General features: G+C 36.8%; 1 pseudogene across 1 annotated transcript in view; it reads left to right on the top strand.

Annotated features, from left to right (window-relative positions):
• Positions 1-22,342, top strand: part of LOC143252619 (ecdysone receptor-like) — a 144,861-nt pseudogene that overhangs the window by 561 nt on the left and 121,958 nt on the right. The window lies entirely within an intron of this gene.

The following is a 22,342-nucleotide window of genomic DNA, read 5'->3' as shown; positions in this document are numbered from 1 at the left end:
GTTATTTATACTAATAATACATAGTGGATCAAACTAAGCCTAAGAGGAAAAAGTTTGAATATCACTAGAATTTGAATTCAGACATTATTAGTACTAGATTCTCGAACAACTGAAGTAAATACCAAAGTTGGTGAGAATTTGTTAAGCTTGATACAACATATATCTAACCTTGCTCTTAAAACGGAAACCATAAACGTTTTGTATTTTTTAGGGTCTTTAGACTGGTGGCTACTACCAAAGTAATATGTAATACTAACAGTTTAAATTACAGTGATTACTATTGCTGTAAACCATCGTGAACTTAACATTCGATGGTAAATGTGTGTGTGTTTTCTTACAGCAAAGCCACGTTGGGCTATCTAATGAGGCCACCGAGGGGAATCGAACCCCTGATTTTAGCCTGGTAAATCCAGCGGGGGACGATGATAAATGTAATTATTAACATACTAGAAACACGTTGATTCAGTTCATTACTACTGCCACTGTAGTAATGTTATTGAGATAGCTGGTAACAGGTAACTATGTATTGATATATAACTATTAAAACTGTGAAATTTAACAGTAGTTTGATAACTACTTGACTTTTGATTTCATCTAAACGTAGTCATTTTGAAGAAAATAACTAAATGTAACAGATATTTTCATTATTAGCGAAGTAAAGCCTTGACTTTGTTACAAAAGGAACAAATAAAATATAAAGGAATAACTAATCGCTATTTAAAGATATGAATAAAGTCTCGAAGAGATTTTTTTTTTCTTTCATTCGAACGTAGATATAAGAAAACGCTGGTTGTTATTAAAGGAAACGTTACTGTATATTCAAGCAAATTGACATGTTGGCCTACTCCAGTTTGACCTTCGTCTGATGTATGTGGTTCGTTGCTCCCTGTTGATTATAAATCAAGTTATTTTGAAACAAAGTGTACTGTTCAAGGTGAGATTCGTGAGATGTATCTTATAATGCAAGTGAGTTATTTTGGATTGCTCTTTCTTACATATACATACACACACGTGTATATGTATATATAACATTCACATTTGAATTATGCAGGTCATTATATCTGAATTTGTACTAAGCCTTTGTTACAGCCCCATGGTTTCTCGTGGCAGTTTTTGCTTGTTAACAGCAAACACGTGGAAAACCCAAATCCACGAAAGAAGTAATTAGGTGACCTAGTTTTACCTTGAAGAAACCATCCAATTTAACAGACACAACAACAGTTTGCCATCAGCGGCCCTGAAGTCCGATAACCTTATTATGATGTTGTTGCGCCATGACAGAACAACTAAACAAATGTGTCATATTTTACTTGCATTGATGGATACAGTAAGTTTGTTTTAGTGCTTGAAAAGCATCAGAGAACATGCCAATTTACTTGGCTGTTACATTACATGTACGACTTGAAGAAATGTTGAAGAATATGAGTAGATGTGAATAAAATATTGCATGCTTTTATTTCATATGAAAACAATAAATCCAGGCTTCAGCACCCCTCGGTATCAGCGCGCAAGAAGCCCATTGTGTGGTTTGGCGCTTAAACAAGGCAGAAATAACTGACCGAAATTCTGTTGACAGCGATGTGAGTGTTATGTATTTCTTGAGGCAACAAAATAACTGATAACTGATGGAAAATAACAAAGCTCTATGTATGACGGTATGTATATAACAAAGCTTTATGTATGACGGTATGTTTTTAGTACCACGTCTATAGACCTAAGGCCAATTGGTTCTAAAACAGTAGGTTTCTTCATGGGGGTCCGGCATGGTCAAGCGTGTTAAGGCGTGCGACTCGTAATCCGATGGTCGCGGGTTCGCATCCCCTTCGCGCCAAACATGCTCGCCCTTTCAGCCGTGGGGGCGTTATAATGTGACGGTCAATCTCACTATTCTTTGGTAAAAGAGAGCCCAAGAGTTGGCGGTGGGTGGTGATTTCCCTCTAGTCTTACACTGCTAAATTAGGGACGGCTAGCACAGATAGCCCTCGAGTAGCTTTGTGCGAAATTCAAAAAAACAAAAAAAACAAATTCTTCATGGGGCTGAGGGTTTACTCTTCTTGTGTAGGAAGTAACAAAATGAGTAAAGTAAGTAGCAGTAGTCAGTAACGAGTCGAGAAAACCTAGTATTGAGTCCAGACAAGCAAGTATCAAGTTACTATTATCTATTTATTTGTTATTACGTTGTTAGCAACAACAACAAAAAAAACATTTATAATCTTTTTCTAGGGCATTTCATTAATTATATGAATTAACTGCAAGAAGACACTTCACAATTCCTCTACTGTTTTATCCCTGTTTGATTTTGTTTTAAAACAATTATACCTTTTCTACCACCACGTTAAACTAATATTTTGGTCTTCATCACAATAGGGTCTGTTTTTATTTTAGAACTTCTAGATACACGTTGCTTGAATTGGCTCACTTGATACACTACAAAGCATAGATGGCATGGCACTGTTATGGTACAGGTTTTGCTCACTGCCCCATTACTTTTTTTTGCTTTCACATACACTAGTATGATGAATCCTGATTAGAACCAACAAGCCTTAAGATCAGTGTTATTTAGAACTAGAGAACTACCCTCTTTAGACTAACAAGAATTACGATCTGCAATAACTGAATATAAGGCCTGGTGGTTAGGGTTGTTTGACTAGCAATCTGCAGGTAGCGAGTTAGAATCACATCAACGAACATGCTTGCCCTCTCAGCTGTGGAGGTATTATTATGTGTTGGTCAATCCCATTTTGTTTGATATACGAGTAGACTAAGAGTTGGTGCTGTTGAGTAACTGCCTTCCACATTATCTGTCACTTATAATTTGAGACTGCCAGTGCATATAGCTCTCTAGTAGCTTTGCGTAGAATGAAAAAAACAAATTGGAGACTAGGGAAAACAGTTAAGACTTTGTCCTTAAGATATACTTTACATATATATAATTAGCAAAATAATTTTAATGAGTTCCGGTATATAATTGTTTTAATTTTGCTTTAGAATTTCATTATGGCACACAGCGAAATCCATAAAAATGATTAGTAATCGTAAAAAAGAGGATTGTTGTTTTTTGGAATTTCGCACAAAGATACTCGAGGGTTATCTGTACTAGCCGTCCTTAATTTAGTAGTGTAAGACTAGAGGGAAGGCAGATAGTCATCACCACCCACCGCCAACTCTTTTACCAACGAAAAGTGGGATTGACCGTCACATTATAACGCCCCCACGGCTGGGAGGGGAGCATGTTTGGCACGACTCGGGCGCGAACCCGCGACCCTCAGATTACGAAGCGCACGCCTTAACGCGCTAGGCCATGCCAGGCCCTAAAAAAGAGGAACAAGAACAAAAGTCACTTTATAAATCTGATGAAAAACTGCAATTAAGTTCAAATTCAACATTTCTCTGTCTCGTTTATTGTTGCTGTAATTTTGAAGAGGTTCCAAATTTACAAAATAATTAATACACCTAACATGTAATTTGTATATTTTATAATCTTTAATATAATGTAAGCATCCGTCTTATACGGATATAATTTTAAATATTTGCTTCTTATCGTTAGGTAACTTTAAATTAAATCAATTTTATTATGCAGGATGTGATGACGCTTGTGTTTATTTTAATATTATGTTAAAATACCCTTATCAGTAGAATGCTGTCTTGTGACCTTGTACGCTTGTACCCTTATTTATGCATTAATAATCCTGAGTACCGGGCCCTTTTATCTGTCTGGAGTAAACAGCAGGTCATCGTCGCGAATGCTTGGCTACGTACTAAATTACTGAATGTGGAATATAACAAGTTAGTTTGGCCTAGTTATGGATATGTATGAGTTTTGCGCGAATAAACCACAAATAACAAATTTGTAATAGAAAAAAATATATATATAGGTTCTGTTCTTCTCATTTTTGTTTTCTGAAATGAAAAAAAACAACAAAACAATATTGGTTAGCTACCATAGATTTGTATCGGAACAGGCTAGAAAGAGTTTCTCGTAGGGTGGCTCGTTTTGACTAAGTGATTGTAAGTTATCAAAAACTAAAGGTACAGGTGGGTATTTTTATTCCTTCGCTGGAAGAACATTAAATGACAGCATTATGTGAACATGAAAGAAGATGACATTTATTTTCATATGAAGGATTTTCTTCAGAGTTGTCTTCCCACCATTCAAGAGTCCGTTTTCAAGTGTGTATTGTTCTGAATATACAAGTGTGGCCGTTTGTAGGAAAAACAAACTTTTCTACGTTGTCTAATATTGTCAGTTTTCCTTCGTTTTCACGGGCTAATTCATCTACAACTTAAAAGAGTGAAATTCAGTTATTTTTCGTGATATGTCCCCTTTTTTAAAAAAAAATATCGTATTCAATGGCTCAGATTTCAGGAAAGACGTGATAATGTTTTGAGTTTCTGTATCGAAGGCGTTGTACTTTAAGATTTATTTAAGGGACTAAAGTGCTGTTCAGTCAAGACCTGTAAGTGTCTAAACGCCGTTCATATCCTCTTAGAAAACTTCTGCGAATGGTTATAGCGATGGACTACAAAGAAAAGCCATACAACTTCATTAGAAGAATCATATCTGCTGATTTCTGTATTAGGCCTACATCAGAGGATAAAACTGTCACAATACATCAGTGTTTTGGAACGTAGATCAGTTTATCGGTAATAACGAAGACGTTTAACAGTGGCTGCTGGGACAATTTAACATGCTTTTGTGCGCGGTATTTATGCCGAAATTGTGGCTATTATGCATTAATAATTTCTAGATAATAAAAAAATAGAGAGAAAAGCATCATCCTGATTTATTTAAACATAAACGGCTTATAATTTTATTGTGTCATGTCGACCGTCATGTCACGTTTGAACATAATCTCAGTTTTGAAATATTGGGGAAAAGTAATATACAATACATTGTTGTCAGCGGTTGTCATCAGCTTTCGTGAGGACAATGATGTTTATGATAATAAGCATACGTAATAATGAAACGGATACGTTTTCAAGTGTATTGAAAAGGCTTAATACAGCAGGACTGGTTTGCTTTTCGTTCAACATCCTTTCTCCTGCCAGTTCCTGTCGAATTATTAACGAAAAAAAATTCACAAATTTTGCTTTCTGAGATTACAAATTCTGTAAACATTATTTTCGAATTTTTCAACTTATTTCATAAACCGAATATTGGTTGCAGGTATGTACTACTTCAGGAGCTAAATTTTTTCCCTTGTTTAGTATACGTAGTTTTATTTACTGAATTTCAAGTGCAATTGTTAAAGTAGTTCGTGTTTCAACGAAAGTGTAATTAAACTCGATATCATAAGGTATATAGATACATTTCTTTCTGCACTGCTGTTACCGTCTTTCAATACCAGAAAAAAAAAAAAACGTCCCCCGATTGGCCAGTGGTAAGTCTTTGGATTTACAACGCTAAAATAAGTTATTCGATTCCCCTCGGTGGATACAGCAGATAGCCCGATGCGGCTTTGTTATAAACACACACACACACACGTGCAGAGAGAGAAAAAACTCCATAACCTCAGCGATTTCGAAAAGTGGGCCTTCTTTTTTCAGGACTAAATGAAGAATTAGTGACGTATTTAGGTAGGAGATAGAAGGGGCTCAGCCCCAGGTCCCATGGTCTTAATAGGAGTCCATGGATAATTTTTACTCTTTGTAAAATTACATGGGTTGTAGGTTCCACACAACCTTAAATCCACCACTGTGGAGAATGACCATTGTATTTAAGCATGTTGATCGGCCTGGCATGGCCAAGGGCGTTAAGGCGTGCGCTTCGTAATCTGAGGGTCGCGAGTTCGCGCCCGAGTCGTGCCAAACATGCTCGCCCTTTCAGCCGTGTGGGCGTTATAGTGTTGCGGTCAGTCCCACTATTCGTTGGTAAAAGAGTAACTCAAGAGTTGGCGGTGGGTGGTGATGACTAGCTGCCTTCCCTCTAGTCTTACACTGCTAAATTAGGGACGGCTAGCACAGATAGCCCTCGAGTAGCTTCAACAAATTCATCAAACAAACAAACAAATAAACAAGTATGTCGATCAGCGTGTGGTCATTGTGTCAGAATGAAGACTTCACGCGTTTCTAAAAGTATTACGGAAAGTATGACAAAACGTTGCGTGTGTGATATGTGAAGTGACATAAAACAGAGAATGTTTTGAAGAAGAAGAAAAAAAGCCCTCAAAATACTGTATGTGTTTGTTCAAGAAGCAGTTTACAGAAGAGTACAACATAAATTACATACTGTATTTTATATCTGTAACAGACTGTAAATTATTCTGGACCCACCATGTAAATTACAGTAAACTAAATTGATATGTAAAAACGGCTGGTATGGGTTGAGAAAATTTTTTATGCTCTTATATATATATTTTTCTCGTCATCACGGATTAGTAAATTAAATTACATTACAAGTGCATTTATACTTTGTTGCTTTCGGTATATTTATTGTAATTCAACTATGTGTGTTTAAATATCTTCAGATTCTTATGATATTTAATTAATAGTAAAGGAAAGCAGTGAAAACACGTATAAGAGTACAGTGTATATTACAGATTCCTTACTTTGGATACAATTAGACACTTGGAATTTTTGTTTGTTAAAAAGTTTAGAAGACCAGTGTTAGTGCTGCCATAGTTTTATCGTGTTCTCTTGTATACAAGAGCAGTTTCAATTGTAAAGGAAACACCGAGAAATATGTTCTTGAATATTATTCTCATGACTTAGTTATTTGGAATCCGCATAGTTATAATAATTTCAAATATTTTTTCGTAGTTTGATTAAATATAGTAACTAACACTTTGGTGATTTACTAGTTACAATCTTAAAAGTATTTAAAACTTATTAATTATTTGTATTTTTATTCAATGAACAAAATGTCGAAAGTTTGTTGTTTCTAACCTCCTGAAGCTTATTGAAATCCTATGGATGAAAACAATAGCACACATTCCACAATTACACAAAAACATGTACATGTATTCGTTTATTCCATACAAATTCTAAACGTCTTAGACTTACATACGAGGCTCCCCAGTGAGAGAGGTACCACTATGGACTTACAACGCTAAACTCCTGGTTTCGATTCCCGACGGTGGACTCGACAAAGAGCCCAATGTAGTTTTGCTGTTAAAAGGATAAATTTACTATATATGAGATCGTGCATATATTACATGTAAACATGTTATCTATCATTCATTTTCGATGTATATTAATGCGTATCTGTGCGTATGTTCGCTGTTTATACGTTGGTTCTTGATGCGTTGTTCTAAAAAAAATAACGAGTAATGTGAACTTATTTCCCGTTGGTACTGTGAGTTGGCTTTCTGTCGAAAAACATACAGGATGTTAAACATTTTATAGGAGAACATTGTAATTTCCGTAATTATTGTGAATTTGATTTTGTAAATAATATCGGCGGCGCGAAGTTACGGACTTTTGCTGAGATTATTATACAAACGTGTTTTGGCAAGTGGTGATTTATGGTTAGCGTGCTTATATTGTAAATACGAGGGTTCGTGGTTCGCTACTCGTTCAAAAAAGGCACTAAATTCTTTGGGCCCGCTGGTGCACTATAAAAGTGGTGTTAAACATCTAAACCCACTTATTATGAGATCAACTCTTCATTACAATTTATTTTATAATGATATAAAATTTAATTAATTGAAATATTATTTGGTTAATATTTTGCATTTATTTACTTTTTGTTTCCACTTTAATTTGATATTAGTTATTAATTAAGGTTCCGGTTCAAGTCGTCCTCCATTATGGTCTCATATTTAATCATTTTTATAATAATATCATAATTAAACTTAACTTAAATAGAGTGACTGCTAGGTTAACGATTCATTTACGTAGGATAATGAGATCAGTTCAACATGATGAGATGAGGAGCGTACATGAACTCACTACTGTTTACTAGAAACCACACAAAAAGGAAGTTCAGACGAGGAGACCAGGAGAAACTACTGTATCCCCAGTTCCTTTGATTTTGCGACGTTTGTTTGTTTGTTGAATTTCGCGCAAAGCTACACGAGGGTTACCTGCGCTAGACGTCCTTAATTTACTAGTGCAAGACTAGAGAGAAGGCAGCTAGTCATCACCACCCATCGCCTACTGTTGGGCTACTCCTTTACTAACGAATAGTGAGATTGACATTAACATTATAACGCCCCCACGGTTGAAAGGGCGAACATATTTTGGTGTGACGGGGATTCGAACCCATGATCGTTAGATTACGAGTCGAGCGCTCTAACCATATGGTCATGCCGGGCCGCTTTGCTCCGTCATGACATGTTTTTGACTCAGGCAACCGAGCAAACTCCACTTTTTTCATTCTCTTTCTGATTATATTGACACATAGACAAGTAGGTGAAGAACTACATTATCCCGAGAAATTACCGACACAAATAAATCCCTGATTTACACACTGTAGCGTACACTATCACTTGGATTACACACTGTACTATACACCATTACCTGAATTACACACTGTACTATACACCATTACCTGAATTACACACTGTACTATACACCATTACCTGAATTACACACTGTGCCATATATACACCATCAGTAACTCTGAAGTAAATACCTGGATTACACACTTTACTATCTACTATCAGTAACCTTGCAGTAAATACCTCGATTGCACACTTTATCATCCGGTATTAGTAATTTGGGAGTAAATACGAGGGTTACGCACTTTACCATCCACCATCAGTAACTTTAGAGTAACGACCTGGATTACACACTGTACCATGTATCATCAGTAACTTTGAAGTGCCTTATAACGTATATGTGATCAAGATCACCCTTTAGACTGAACTCAGCATACCAACCTGTATATTCAGGTAACATCTTTAACAAGAAACTAACATCAGAACAACAAACAACGGTGTTGAATCCTGTCACGATTCCCAGGGAAGGTTATATGTTTTCAATTTATCTTCTTTGGGATCTAAATATCTGTCCACTATCCACCATCACTATCATGTTGTGAAGGGGAGGAGAGGATCCTGGTGGTTGAGGGGTCCAACCCTAACACACCACTTTGGCCTTGAATTCCTGTAGACGGGTGGCCTTGGGGTGGCCCCTAGGGTCAATAGGCTGGTCCACTTGGGCTAGGGTTAACCAAGTACCAGTGTTGGATGTCCTAAATGGGTGTTGTGGACATTGTGTCTGATGGTGGTGTTTGGGTATAGTGCTCACGAAACCCTGGCGTTGCTGCAATGTTCTTGTTTGGCATTGTAGTGCATCCCCTTGTATGGCTCAATGATGAGTGGGCATCGAAACATTCCTTTTTATTATGGTTCCTTCAAATACAAACTTAAATAAAATAGTGAAAAAACAGTTCATAGATAAACTACCACGTCTTGAAGATTCTGAGCAGCAGTCTTCAACATCTGTAACGCCTGTTGTACCTCATTTTCTTATACTACATTCTCTTTCAGACAAACATTTAGGGCAAATGTCTCTCATGTTTTATTCAGAAAGGACAAGAGAGTTACTGGCTCTCCATGCTCATTCAAAAAGCTTCGCTCCGGTGACATAGTGATGGAGACATCCACATCTAAACACAGTGAACTTACCTTACATTCAAAGGCGATTTGGGATATACCTTTTGAGGTTTCGTCTCATGCTACTTTGAATTTCTCACGAGGAGTTATTGTTGAGAGAGATTTGAAGAGCATCCCCGAGTCGAAGATTCTCGCTGGTTTCTCCACCCAAGGAGTTTCTGCAGTGAGGCGTATTTTCAACCACAGAGATGGAATTATGATGCTGACCAATGTCCTCATTTTTACATTCACATCACTGCTACTACCTGCTACCATCAAGGCAGGTTATCTTAATTGCAGGCTACAGCCATATATTCCAAACCCTCTCAGATGTCTCCAGCGTCAGCGGTTTGGTCACTCGAAAGTGTCATGTTGTAGTTCTTTGACGTGTGCTCGTTGCGATAGCAAGGACTACGATGCCTATGAGTGTGAAATGGACCATCATTGTATCAAATGCAATGGCTCTCACCCGTTTTGTTTTCGTTCTTGTCCTAAGTATTTAGAAGAAAAAGAGGTGCAGCGTTTGAAAAGGATTCAAAACATTACTTACTCTGAGACTCGAAAGTTGCTGTCCACCACTTTATCTCGGATGTATGCTGCTGCACTTCGTTCCACTACTACAGTGGGAGTGCAGACAGATCTCTCTGTGCCTCCAAAAGAATCGTTCTTAAACCAAATGAAAAGTATTTTGACCTCTATGGTTAAAAAAGTTGATGAATCAACGTCAACACCCATCTCTGGCCGCAACATACATCCCAGCAAACCCCAAGACCTACATCCTTTGGTTCTGGGTACAGGCATTTCCTCGGATACATCTTCTTCCATCCCAAGATGCAAAAAAAAAATTATTCGTTCACATACTCAGTCTCTGGAATCCCCTTCGAACAACAAAGATCTGCCCAATCGACCCAGAGCAGGATCCATGGAGGTCGACAGAATTTTCTCGAATAAAAACAATAAAGAAAAAGACATTGTCGTAAACAGAAGGGCTCTCCACCCAATTCGTCTGAACATAAATAAAAATGGCCACCTTGATACAATGGAACTGTCGAGGTTTGCGCTCTAATCTGGATGACATCAAAGTACTGATTGCTTCCTACCATCCTGTATGTATTTCTTTACAGGAAACATTTCTGAAACCTGCCAATACAGTCACCTTTCGGCAGTTTTCTTTGTACATAAATTACAGGCTGTGTGATGGACGAGTGCATTTATGGGTGTCGCTGTTGGTTGATCAGCATGTGTCCACCCTGTCTTTGCCACACGACACACCCTTGGAGACTGTAACCATGCGTGTTTCCTTTGATCGCACGTTCTCTTTACCCGTCTCTTGAAGAGACTTATGATCAATCAGATCTTGATGCTCTCGTTGAACAGTTGCCGTCTTGCTTTTTAATCCTGGGAGATTTTAATGGATATACTCCACTCTGGGGAGGTGCTGATATTGATGGGAGAGGTCGCTCTGTAGAGTGTATTCTCTCAGATCACAACCTTTCTCTTTTTAATACTGGTTCTTATACTTATTTTCATACACCTAGTCAGTCCTTTACTGCTATTGATCTCCCAGTTTGCTCCCCTTCACTATTCTCCCATTTTTCATGGAGGGTTGACAATAAACCACGAGGCAGTGATAATTTTCCTATAATTTTGAAAGATACTGGCCGTGGTCGATGCCATCCGACCCGCGTGCCTCGGTGGAAGCTGAATCAAGTAAACTGGCCCTCTTTCACTGCTCTTGCAGAACTTGATTCTACCATCATCTGTAAGCCATCAATAGATGACTGCGTGACAGCATGACTGACTGTATTATACAAGCAGCTGCTCAATTTATTTCTAAAACCTTGACACGTTTTCCGCGATATCTTTATCCGTGGTGGAATCCTACCTGCCACATGGCATAGAAGGCTCAAAAATGGGCCTAGGATACTTTTTGTAGGTATCCCACACTCTCGATCTGCATCGCTTTCCAGCAGGCCTGTGCACATACTCGGCGGGTGAGACGTCAAAGCCAGAAGGAATCTTGGATTAAGTTCACAACCAGCATATCTTCTACCACCAGTTCCAAAGTCATATGGGACAGTATTCGAAAGGTCAGTGGAGTGTGGCACTACAATTCTGTCCCCCTCTCGATCTTGCTCTCTGATGGCCAGGAAGTAGCTCATACCCGGAGCATCGCCGATACTCTGGATGAAAACTTTTATCGTGTATCTGGCACTTCTGCTTTATTCATCTTAGCCATCAAGACTCGGGCAGAGCGATCATCTCTTTCCTTTGGAACTGATTGTCTCTATGAATATAATCGTCCCTTTACACTGGTTGAACTCAAACTGGCCTTTCATCGGTCTGGCAGTACATCGGTTGGACCTGATGATGTACACTACGAGATGCTGCGCCATCTATCTCCTGTTTCTCTTGCTATTCGTTTGATTGATTCTAATTGGATCTGGCAGAAGAATGTTTTTCCTGATGCTTGGCGCCGGGCTATTGTCCTACCTTTCTCTAAGCCTGGAAAGGATCCTAATATTCCTTTAAACTACCGTCCAATTGCTTTGACGAGCTGTATATGTAAGACCTTAGACAGGATGGTTAATGCTCGTCTTATTTGGTTCCTCGAATCAAACAACCACCTCTTGTCCACCCAGTGTGGGTTCCGACGACAGCACTCCACCATGGGCTATCTAATTCAACTTGAAACGTGAATCAGAGAAGCCTTTCTCAAACGACAACATCTTGTATCAATATTCTGTGACATTGAGAAAGCTTATGATACAACATGGAGGTATGGCATTTTGCGAGACCTCCATATATATGGGTTACATGGCCATTGGCCCATTTTTATTAAAAAAATTTTAATGGGCAGGAGATTCTAAGTTCGTGTGGGTTCGGCAGACACATTCCCATTTTTTTTCTACAGGAACTTGGAGTCCCTCGGGGCTGTGTTCTGAGTGTCACACTTTTCAGTATAAAGGTTTATGCCATCATTGAACAATTTCCTCTTACTGACATGAGAAGTGAAAGTCGTCGAACATGAGGTATATTGAGTGGCAGCTACAGACTGCCCTCAATCGTTTACTGAACTGGACCACAGCAAACTGTTTTAACTTCTCTTTCTCTAAATCTGTTTGCATGCACTTTTGCCGCTAACGGGGTACTCACTCTGATTCTGAACTCCGTATCGGTAAAGTTGTGCTGCCTGTGGTCTCTTAGACAAAGTTCTTGAGGCTTATCTTTGACCGTAAGCTGACCTTTTTACCACACATCAAGCAGCTACGGGTCAAATGTACAAGAGCACTGAACATCCTCCGTGTCCTCTCGTCCTCCACTTTGGAAGTGGATCGATGTTCTATGCTAAAGATATATCGTGCTCTTATTCGATCAAAACTAGACTATTGGTCACTGGTCTATGACTCTGCTAGACTACGGCCTTGAAGATGCTGTACCCCATTCATTGTTAGGGACTTCGGCTCTACACTGGAGCTTTCTGCACTACCCCAGTTCAGAGCGTATACAGAGAGTCTTATGAACCTCTTTGCAGTAACTTCAAATAACTCGAAACTTCAGGTGACTAACACTGATGTTTGAATTTACCCGTTAGTCATTCTGGCGAGTTATGATAATTAAAATTATGCCACAGAAAATCCTTTACAACTTGTAATATTTTACTCTCTCTCTCACTGCAGTAAACTAAATTTAAAAATTGGATTTAACGCTATTTATGTTTTTAAATTAAAAATTAAACTTTGTTTTGTTTTACCTTAATTCCTTTTTACAAATTTTAATAATTTTACTTTAATTTTGGCTTTTTACCGGATGTTTAGCGTAGATAGCCTTGTTGCTTTGCGCCATAAAGTGCCAGACCAACCAACCAAGCTATCATGGCTCAACACTGAGACTTCAGTGTGTCTTTGAAAGTAAGTTGAGCTGACAATCGTATTCAGTTAAAACGTTTACGAACTGTCTCGTAAATATCAGAACACCAACACATCAAAAGAATATAGTATGCAAAGTGGCCTGTGAGTATTAAAGAGTATGTAGATGGAAAGAACACCTACTGTACATATGGTACAAAGAACACCCCAACACAAGTCCATTTTTAAGTAAAGCTCTGACTTTTTGGAATATCAGATCTATGTTCTGAAATGCACAAACTCTCAGCCATCGAAGGAAAGGAAATAGTACCGAAAATCATCACTGTAAAAGCTAACTTAAAAACTCAACTTGATCCTGGTAACTGACTTAACAGAGAGTGTGATGTAATAGTTAGTCCTATTTGGAATTACTTTTTTTTAGTTGTTGAAATTATTTGATCCATTTGTAATTTCACTATTATGAAACCAAACCTTCTTAAATCTAAAACAACAACAACAAAGAAACAAGGAATTTTCAATGGCCGCGGCACTTGAAATTTTGTATGAGGCAGAAGTAAGGTAATATATGAGAAATCTCTTCCTCACCTTCCCTTTTTATTAGCTGTGTTTTCGGGCGTCAGCAATACCAAGCGTGGGACACTTGTGCCCGATAATATTTTATTACTCGTCAGGATCTCTACCAATCTACCCTAAGATTGATATTCATTTAGGCAAGATTAGAATAAATTAATATATGAGACCTTAAGCCTTGTCAAAAAAAAAAGGGGTTGATCTTATGAGCTCAGAAATGTAATTAGATCTCAGGTCGGTCAAGATGAGACGGAGCTATGAGTTAGAAGTTTGTACTTGAAAACAACAACAACTCAGAGCCGTTCTGTTAGCCGCTATGCCACGAGTAAAGAGGGGAAGAATATACCGCCAAAAAGAGGAGGTAAATGATATGTTGTGGTTTTAATGTTCTCAACGTTTCGAATTGGGACACCCTTTCTTTGATGATTATAAACTTTGGTGTAACAAAGAGTTCTCAAACATAGAATATGTGTAAAGATTATAGATTATAATTGTGACGTAACTCAGTTTTGACGTTGTTGTTGTTAACTCTTTTTACGATAATATATAGAAAGAAAGGTCAAAGACTTCTATGGTGCAATTAAGTTAACAACGGAAAATGTGGGGAAAACCTTATACCAGGAAAAAGTCAGATGATAAATATATGTTTTAATTTTCACCACGTTTCGGACCAAGATGCTCTTCATTTGGCAATTTTATACTCTGATAGTGCAAAATGTTTGATGCAATAAAGGTCTACCAAAAACGTTCGAATTCAGTAGTGTACAACAAATAGAAATAGGTATATTCGTGAATCATGAGCGAATCACTTCCCCCACCAGTGACATAGCAGAATGTCTACGGACTTACAACTCTAGAATTCAGGTTTCGATACTCCTGTTGTGCAAACCACCGATAACCCATTGTGTAGCTTTGTACTTAATTTCGTACAAGAAAATCACTATTATTTCAAAATTAGTGTGATATTAATAGAAATATATTATTACTTATATAAATAATAAGTAACAATTGAGGTTTCAGATATATATTGCTGTGTGTCAGTGTCGTTTAATTTAGACAATACAGAAAAGACCTTTGTTCCATACGGCTTTATCGGGGCTAATATTACAAGGAACAGTTTTTGGTATTGTATGTTTGTTTGTTTTTAAATTTCGCGCAAACCTACACGATGGCTATCTACACTAGCCATTCCTAATTTAGTAGTGTAAGACTAAGGGAAGGGATCTAGTCATCACCACCCACCGTCAACACTTGGGCTAATTTTTTACCAACGAATAATAGGATTGACCCTCACAATATAGCGACCCCACGGCTGAAAGGGCGAGCATGTTTGGTTTGACTGGAATTCGAACCCGCGACCCTCGGATTACGAGTCGAACGCCTTAACACGCTTGGCCGTGCTGGGCCACAGAGGATTGGAAGTTACATCTTAATAAAACGACATGCAAGATATCGAGATAGTATGAAATCATTTTTGTTGAATACCTTTTAGTTGTATTTATTTATTACGTACTTTAAATAAGTATGTATGCTCTCCTGCAGTGGGCATAACACAGAGGGCCAGTTGTGCAGCTTTGTGTTTAAAAAAAGAGGGTATGGTTGATTAAATTTTAAACATTATGAGGCCTGACATGGCCAGGTGGTTAAGGCACTCGACTCGTAATCCGAGGGTCTCGTGTTCGAATCCCCGCCACACCAAACATGCTCGCCCTTTCAGCCATGGGAGCGTTATAACGTGACGATCAATCCCCCTCTTCAGTGGTAAAAGATAACTGCCTTCCCTTTTGTCTTACACCGCTAAATTAGGGACGGCTAGGGCAGACAGCCCTCGTGTAGCTTTGCGCGAAATTCAAAACAAACCAGTTAAATGCCATGATTATATTTATCCTGTTTTCAATACAGAAAAATAACTTGTGTTATACCGAATTTTAAGTTTCGATTTCGAAGACATTCTTTTCAGTGCAGTTTACAATATAAAACTATTCATATCAGACGGCGAAGCTGAGAATTATTCCAGTCTGTGTCGTAAAAGCATTTTCTCAATCATTATGTTTATATCAATCGTATGCAAGTTTCTCATATACCTTTGAATTTGTTAGGATATCGATTTTAGAGAAGCCAGCACGTGCCGAGGAAGAATTTACATCCACGCAATGTTTTCGGGTGTTGTAGAAACTGAATTTTCACAAAGGATTCCATCAGTTTCTAATTAAAGAATCCCCTAATTTTCTATTTATTATATATGTATGAAAAATGGAAAGTTCAGAAGTGAATGAACAGGTATAAGTTATTGGGAAAATCCCCATTTCTAATGATAACGATTATTATATTATATTGCAAAAAAAATAACAGTGAATCTTGTTTTATTTCACATTTTTAGTACAACGACCTACTTAATATGTATTGCAAGCTGCCAAGTAAGTATATTATAACAATTTATATTGTTTGTTATTGTTCTAACGATATTAACTACAACATAAAGCAAAAATATTTCCGGTTTAATTTACTTACTAGTTGGTTTGGTGTTTTATGGCGCAAAGTAACTAGGCTCTCTGCGCCTTTTGACTTACTGATCATATGTTTATGTGTGTTTAATGAGTTACAGATTTCGTGATATTCCTCATGAAATGTACATTTTTGCCCACCTCCTTAAAAAATGCACCTACCTTTGCCTTTCAAGATGCAAACTCGCGCCCCCTACAGGCCGCACAACTCACACCAGCGTGTTTTACAGGTATGTTTGTTTTTTTAATTTCGCGCAAAGCTACACGAGGGCGATCATCGCTAGCCGTCTCTAATTTAACAGTGTAAGACTAGAAGGAAGGCTGTTAGTCATCACCACCCATCGCCAACTCGACTAGTGGGATTGACCGTCACATTATAACGCCCCCACGGCTGAAAGGGCGAGCATGTTTGGTAGGATGGGGATTTGAACCCATGACCCACAGATTACGAGTCGAGTGTCTTAACCACGTGGCTATGACGGGCCTTTAGAGGGAGTAAGGATTTTTTAAAAAACAGGTCTGACGTTTCGATCATTTCCAAGTTCGCAGATTTTAAAAGTGCTTTAAAATTAACATTCTACAATCTAAAACTAACTGTAACTTGTCAGATGAAAGTAAAAGTGTTTTTGGCATTGTTAAATTTCTGCTTTGTTGGTGTAAACATATATATTTCTGAAAGAGAATGAGAGAGCGATTTTTAATTCCATTTGGATAAAAATTTCTTCGTTATTGTTACATAACTGATATTAGAATCGTTGCTGTAGTGAACTGTCGAATCAGTTTAATTTTTTCTTTATTTCAGTTTCCAGCTATGATCAACCTTTTTTGTAAGTTTTATGTCACTGTCCGAACACATTGTTCATTTTTATTTCTTAGGCTTTTCACGATTGATTACAAAATCTTGCTTTCAACCACTTAAAATCAGTCACATGTTCATACTAAGTTAGACATAAATCAATACAGCGTTGTGTATACTGACATATACTATTAACGTACATACCATGTTGTTTGAATGAAGTAATGTTTCTAACAATATCATTGTTTTACAAGTATACAGTTCAAGAGGCCATGACCAACGAGTTTACGTTTTTTTGTAAAGCTACGGTTTGTTGATTCATGTGTATAACTTGGTTAACGTTACAGTGTCGTTTGAAGTTGCACTACCTTTCTTAAGAATTGTCTTATACCTTGAGAAAGTGTACTCTAAATGATGAAAAACGTTGACGACATTTTGGTCAGAGTTACGTCAAAACATCTTGTTCTTCTACAAAACATTCAAATAATAATGCTGCATGTTTGTGACAAATTATGACTGTTTCGCCTGTTTTAAAAGAGTTCTTTCTTTTACCGTCTTCAAAAATTTGAGCGGTAATAGGCCAATATCGTTGACCCATTCGCTCCACCTTACAACTGAAATAAACATATATCTCACATTATTCAATAGCTACTTTACTGACATAGAATAAATTGCGGTCAGATATGTGAGTGCTAACTGTAGTGCTTTTATTGTAGTCTCGTTGTTCATTGCATTAAATAATTATTACAGTTACGTTTTTTGTTACTTTTTTCCCTAGTCTTTTCACTTCCTCCCAGTTTGATAACCATCTACAATTTTATCAGATTTAGGTTTAAACCACACTCAAACACGATTAGGAAACTGTTTAATTAAGCAACCTTAGGTGTGAATGCTTGAATTACAGTGTTATAAGCTTGTACGAAGCACATGCTAAGTTCACTGTAATTCTTTTAGCGTGATAACCTTTGATTATAAATGTTGTAACTGTTAAATATATGTTGAAAAGTGAATACAGTCTTAAGAAGCAGATGTCCGTCAAAACAATTCAGTGGTAATTTATCCAAAAATAATCCAGTCAATTCAGTCCTTTGGATCAGAATGTATATACAATGTGATTGTATAGTGGGCTGTTTAGAACTGTCTTTTCACTCCATGTTTAATTTTCTATTAGGAAAATTGCTTTGCGTTTGTTTTTATGCAAAGGAGACGAACTGCAACACGTTGGCAAAATTGTTTGAGTGCATCCAGCACAATAGAGCATTCAGGTTCGCTAAGTAGCCATGTTTTTTTCTTCTGTTTTTTCTTGTGGATGACACCGTTATTTGTCATTTCATTGAGCATGAGAAAATACCACTATTGAAGTTAGCGCTTTTTGACAGTTGGCATTTCTATAAGAAATATCAAATAGAGACACTCATTTCAATTTAAATTATATCATCGACATGGTACAATAAAATCACGCAGGTGTATAACACTGACGTGAAAAACAAATAAGAAAACTATGTGTTGAAGAACAACAAATGTATACTTAAAACGCATTTTTATGTATATACGTTTTTTTCCTTCATTTTTCTATCTTGGAACCGTTTCTTCCAGTCAGTACGGATAAAAATCCTTTTTTTTTCGTGAAATTTCCTCACAGAAAAAAAGGATTTTTTATTTTTTTTTTAGATTGACCGTTTAGCATATACTAAAACTGACGGATCGATATGAAATATTAGGAAATGCAAAAAAACAACAAAAGAAACAATAATTTTCTCTAATGTGCTCTTGAAACGAAATACTTTGATATGTAAAATTTTTGATATATAATATTTGTTCAAGATATTCAGAGCGTGACAGACAAACAGATATTTCGCTATAATCTATATTGATGACCGATTGTATTATCCTTAAAAAGTGGCTTTGTGCTCAGCCAAACATGGTACACTTCCTGAACACCTTAGATGACTAATCGTAAACGTTTTTGATCCTGGAGGTCGCCTGTTTTAAAGCTGTTGTTTTTAACAGAAAGATATAGCCTCGCTATCTCCAGGAGGTTAGGGCACTTGACTCACAATCTGAGGGTCGGAGGATCGAATCCTCGTCCCACCAAATATGCTCGTCCTTTCATCTGTGGGGGTGTTATAAAGTATCGGCTAATCTCACTATTCGTTGATAAAAGAGTAACCCTAAGAGTTGGGCGGTGCGTGGTGATGGTTTTATTAATTCATTGCTAAATTAGCGACAGTAACGCAAATAGCCCTCGTGTAACTATGCATGAAATTCAAACCAACTTCCATATTTAAATTATTATTATTTCGACCTGAAAGGTATTTCTCTTCAACTATCGCTTAACACTTCTCTCTTCAAGAGGATTCGGATTTTGAATAAACTCATGACTGTAAGAGATGGTGAATCCAAACGTTTTCTTCATTATTTTTTTTTATTTTTACGTACTTAAAATAACTGGTTGAAACCCATTTAATAGGCCTAAACTTAATAGCATGTCAGAGTTTTGTTAGTAGTGATAGCAGTATAAGTTTCCATATTAAAAACATCTAAGGTATAAAACACGAGACACGTTTGAAATTGTATTTATTATTACGTTTTATCATAGAGTGTAAAAGACACATTTTTACTTTAAAGTTTTTACTTTAAACTTGAATCTCCCAAACTTAGAAGTAGTCTGGTGCATAAATTTGGACAAAACAAGATAAGCGGTTTTGTATTAAACGAAAATAATGAAAAATTTTCATTTTATTTCCTTCAACGAGTCCCCTAGTAGTTCAGCAGTATGTCTGCGGACTTACAACGCTAAAAATTGGGTTTCGATATCCGTGGTGGGCAGAGTACAGATAGCCCATTGTGTAGCTTTGTGCTTAATTCAAAACAACATCCTTCAACGATTTATCTAGTTTTTGTGTAACCCTGTCGCTCAGTTTAATAAATCAAATTATTATTTGATTTATTTCACGAAAAGTTTGTGTTGATATGTGGATATATATAAACATAATTCTCTAGTAATAATCGTTAAGCTGTTATATTACCCTTTTTTTATTACCAAGGTCACGATATTGATATTTGCCAGACGCCTGTCGTTCCTTAAATTATTAAGAAGAAACAGAACAAAGTTCGTGCAAAATATTCGAAATTTAACTGTCTAGTGGTTTCTCTATTTACGATATTTTCATGTGATGGAAAAAAAAAATTTAAAATGAGTGCCACATGACCAAAGGCCCCCAACCTTATAGTGAAATATTATATCATTTTTATTGGTAATTTTAGTTTGTATTTGATCAATACTATGAAGAACTGTGGCGCCATAGTTAAATGCTATATAGATTGTTATAGATCTATGAAGTTATTGGTTTGTTTGATTTTTTAATTTCGCGCAAAGTTGCACGAAAGCTACCTGCGCTAACCGTCCCTAATTTATCAGTGTAAGACTAGAGGGAGGCAGCTAGTCATCACCACCCACCGCCAACTCTTGGGCTACTCTTTTACCAACGAATAGTGGGATTGACGGTCATTTTACAACGTTCCTACGGATGAGAGGATTCGAACCCACGACCCTCAGATTACAAGTCGAGAGCCTAACCAGCTAGCTATGCCCCACCTCGATGGAATAATGGTAGGTCTACAGGTTTACTGGGCTAAAATTTGAAGTTCGAGTCTCCATGGTGGACACAGCAGATATCTCAACATGGCTTTGCTCTAGAACAAATACACATATTCACACTTTTCTTCACGTGTTTTTGTATTTTCTTCTGCCGGCAAAAATATTCTTGTTTGGAAGGACAAGGGGGAGTGTTTGGTTGTGGGCGGAATAATGCAGCTATATCTGACAGCTAGATATTTAAAGGACAACACAAAGATGTATGCTACAACTTCTGACATCATAGATCTGATTGCTAAAATTTAAATAGGACAAAACAAACGTTATGACTTTTGATATAATACACGACTTTTAGATCTTACTTTTTAGCTGTTCTTTCACTTTTCGGCAGTTTCTTTCTTTGGTAGAAAACAGGAAACTTACAACGGTGCAATTTTTCTGGTTTCGAATACTGTTGGACATACTTTGAAACCAAAACCACATATCCATAGAACCAAAGTAAAACATCCACAAGGGAAATTCGTAAATGTGTGTTAATTATGTTTGAAATTAAGCAGAAAGCTACACAATGGGCTATTCGTGCTCTGCTCATCACGGGTATCGAAACCCGGTTTCTAGCACTGTACGAACTTCAAATCACCGTGAAAAGTTAATTTCTCTTTTGTGCTAAGTCTTACTGTATAGATGAAACCGACATCCTACTTCGTGAATTTTTTATTGAATCCGAAGAAAAGGCAAAAATAGCGCATATCAACTGACATGGTTATTATAAGTGTCCTAAATATACTTTAATTATGTGAAGCCAATTTAAAGCTTCGTAAAAAAAGAAATGTAGTTTACTTGAAGAACACAATTTCACTTCACTTGCAGTGATTCCTATAGAAAAAAATAACACGCTAAAAATTAAAAAATAAAATATCAACAAACACCAACATTGGGTTTCTTTCATTAAGTTATCGATGTTGCTAACCTCAGAACATGGAAATACATTATGTTATTTAATACATGTAGTTATTGTGTTATTTTCATTTTATGAACTATTTGCCAATGATAAATAAACCAAGAGAAGGGACAAATGTATGCACGTAGATCTCGTTAAAGCATGCCAGTGTGATATATATTTATGTGTGTGTGTGTTTAAATCATTTCAATTATAAATAAATATATATATATATGGTTAATCAAAGTCAGTTATGTACATATATATACACGCATATGTATGTGTTTAGACTATTTCAGCCTGTTATATATACCTGTATTTAAACAGTGTCAGTGTTATATATATATTTGTTTAAACAAATTCCATCTCGTATGCATAGATTTGGTTAAACAGTATCAGTATTATTATTATTATATATATATACGTTTCTGTAAACCATTTCAGTCGCATATATATCTGGTTAAATAATGCCAGTGATATAATAAGGTAATGCTAGTTGATACCTGAAAAACAGGAGTTGTTAAAT

The sequence above is a fragment of the Tachypleus tridentatus genome, chromosome 6 (assembly GCF_004210375.1).
Source record: "Tachypleus tridentatus isolate NWPU-2018 chromosome 6, ASM421037v1, whole genome shotgun sequence".
Classification (NCBI taxonomy): domain Eukaryota; kingdom Metazoa; phylum Arthropoda; class Merostomata; order Xiphosura; family Limulidae; genus Tachypleus; species Tachypleus tridentatus.
The sequence above is the reverse complement of the archived record's forward strand: the minus strand, read 5'-3'. Positions and strand labels throughout refer to the sequence as shown.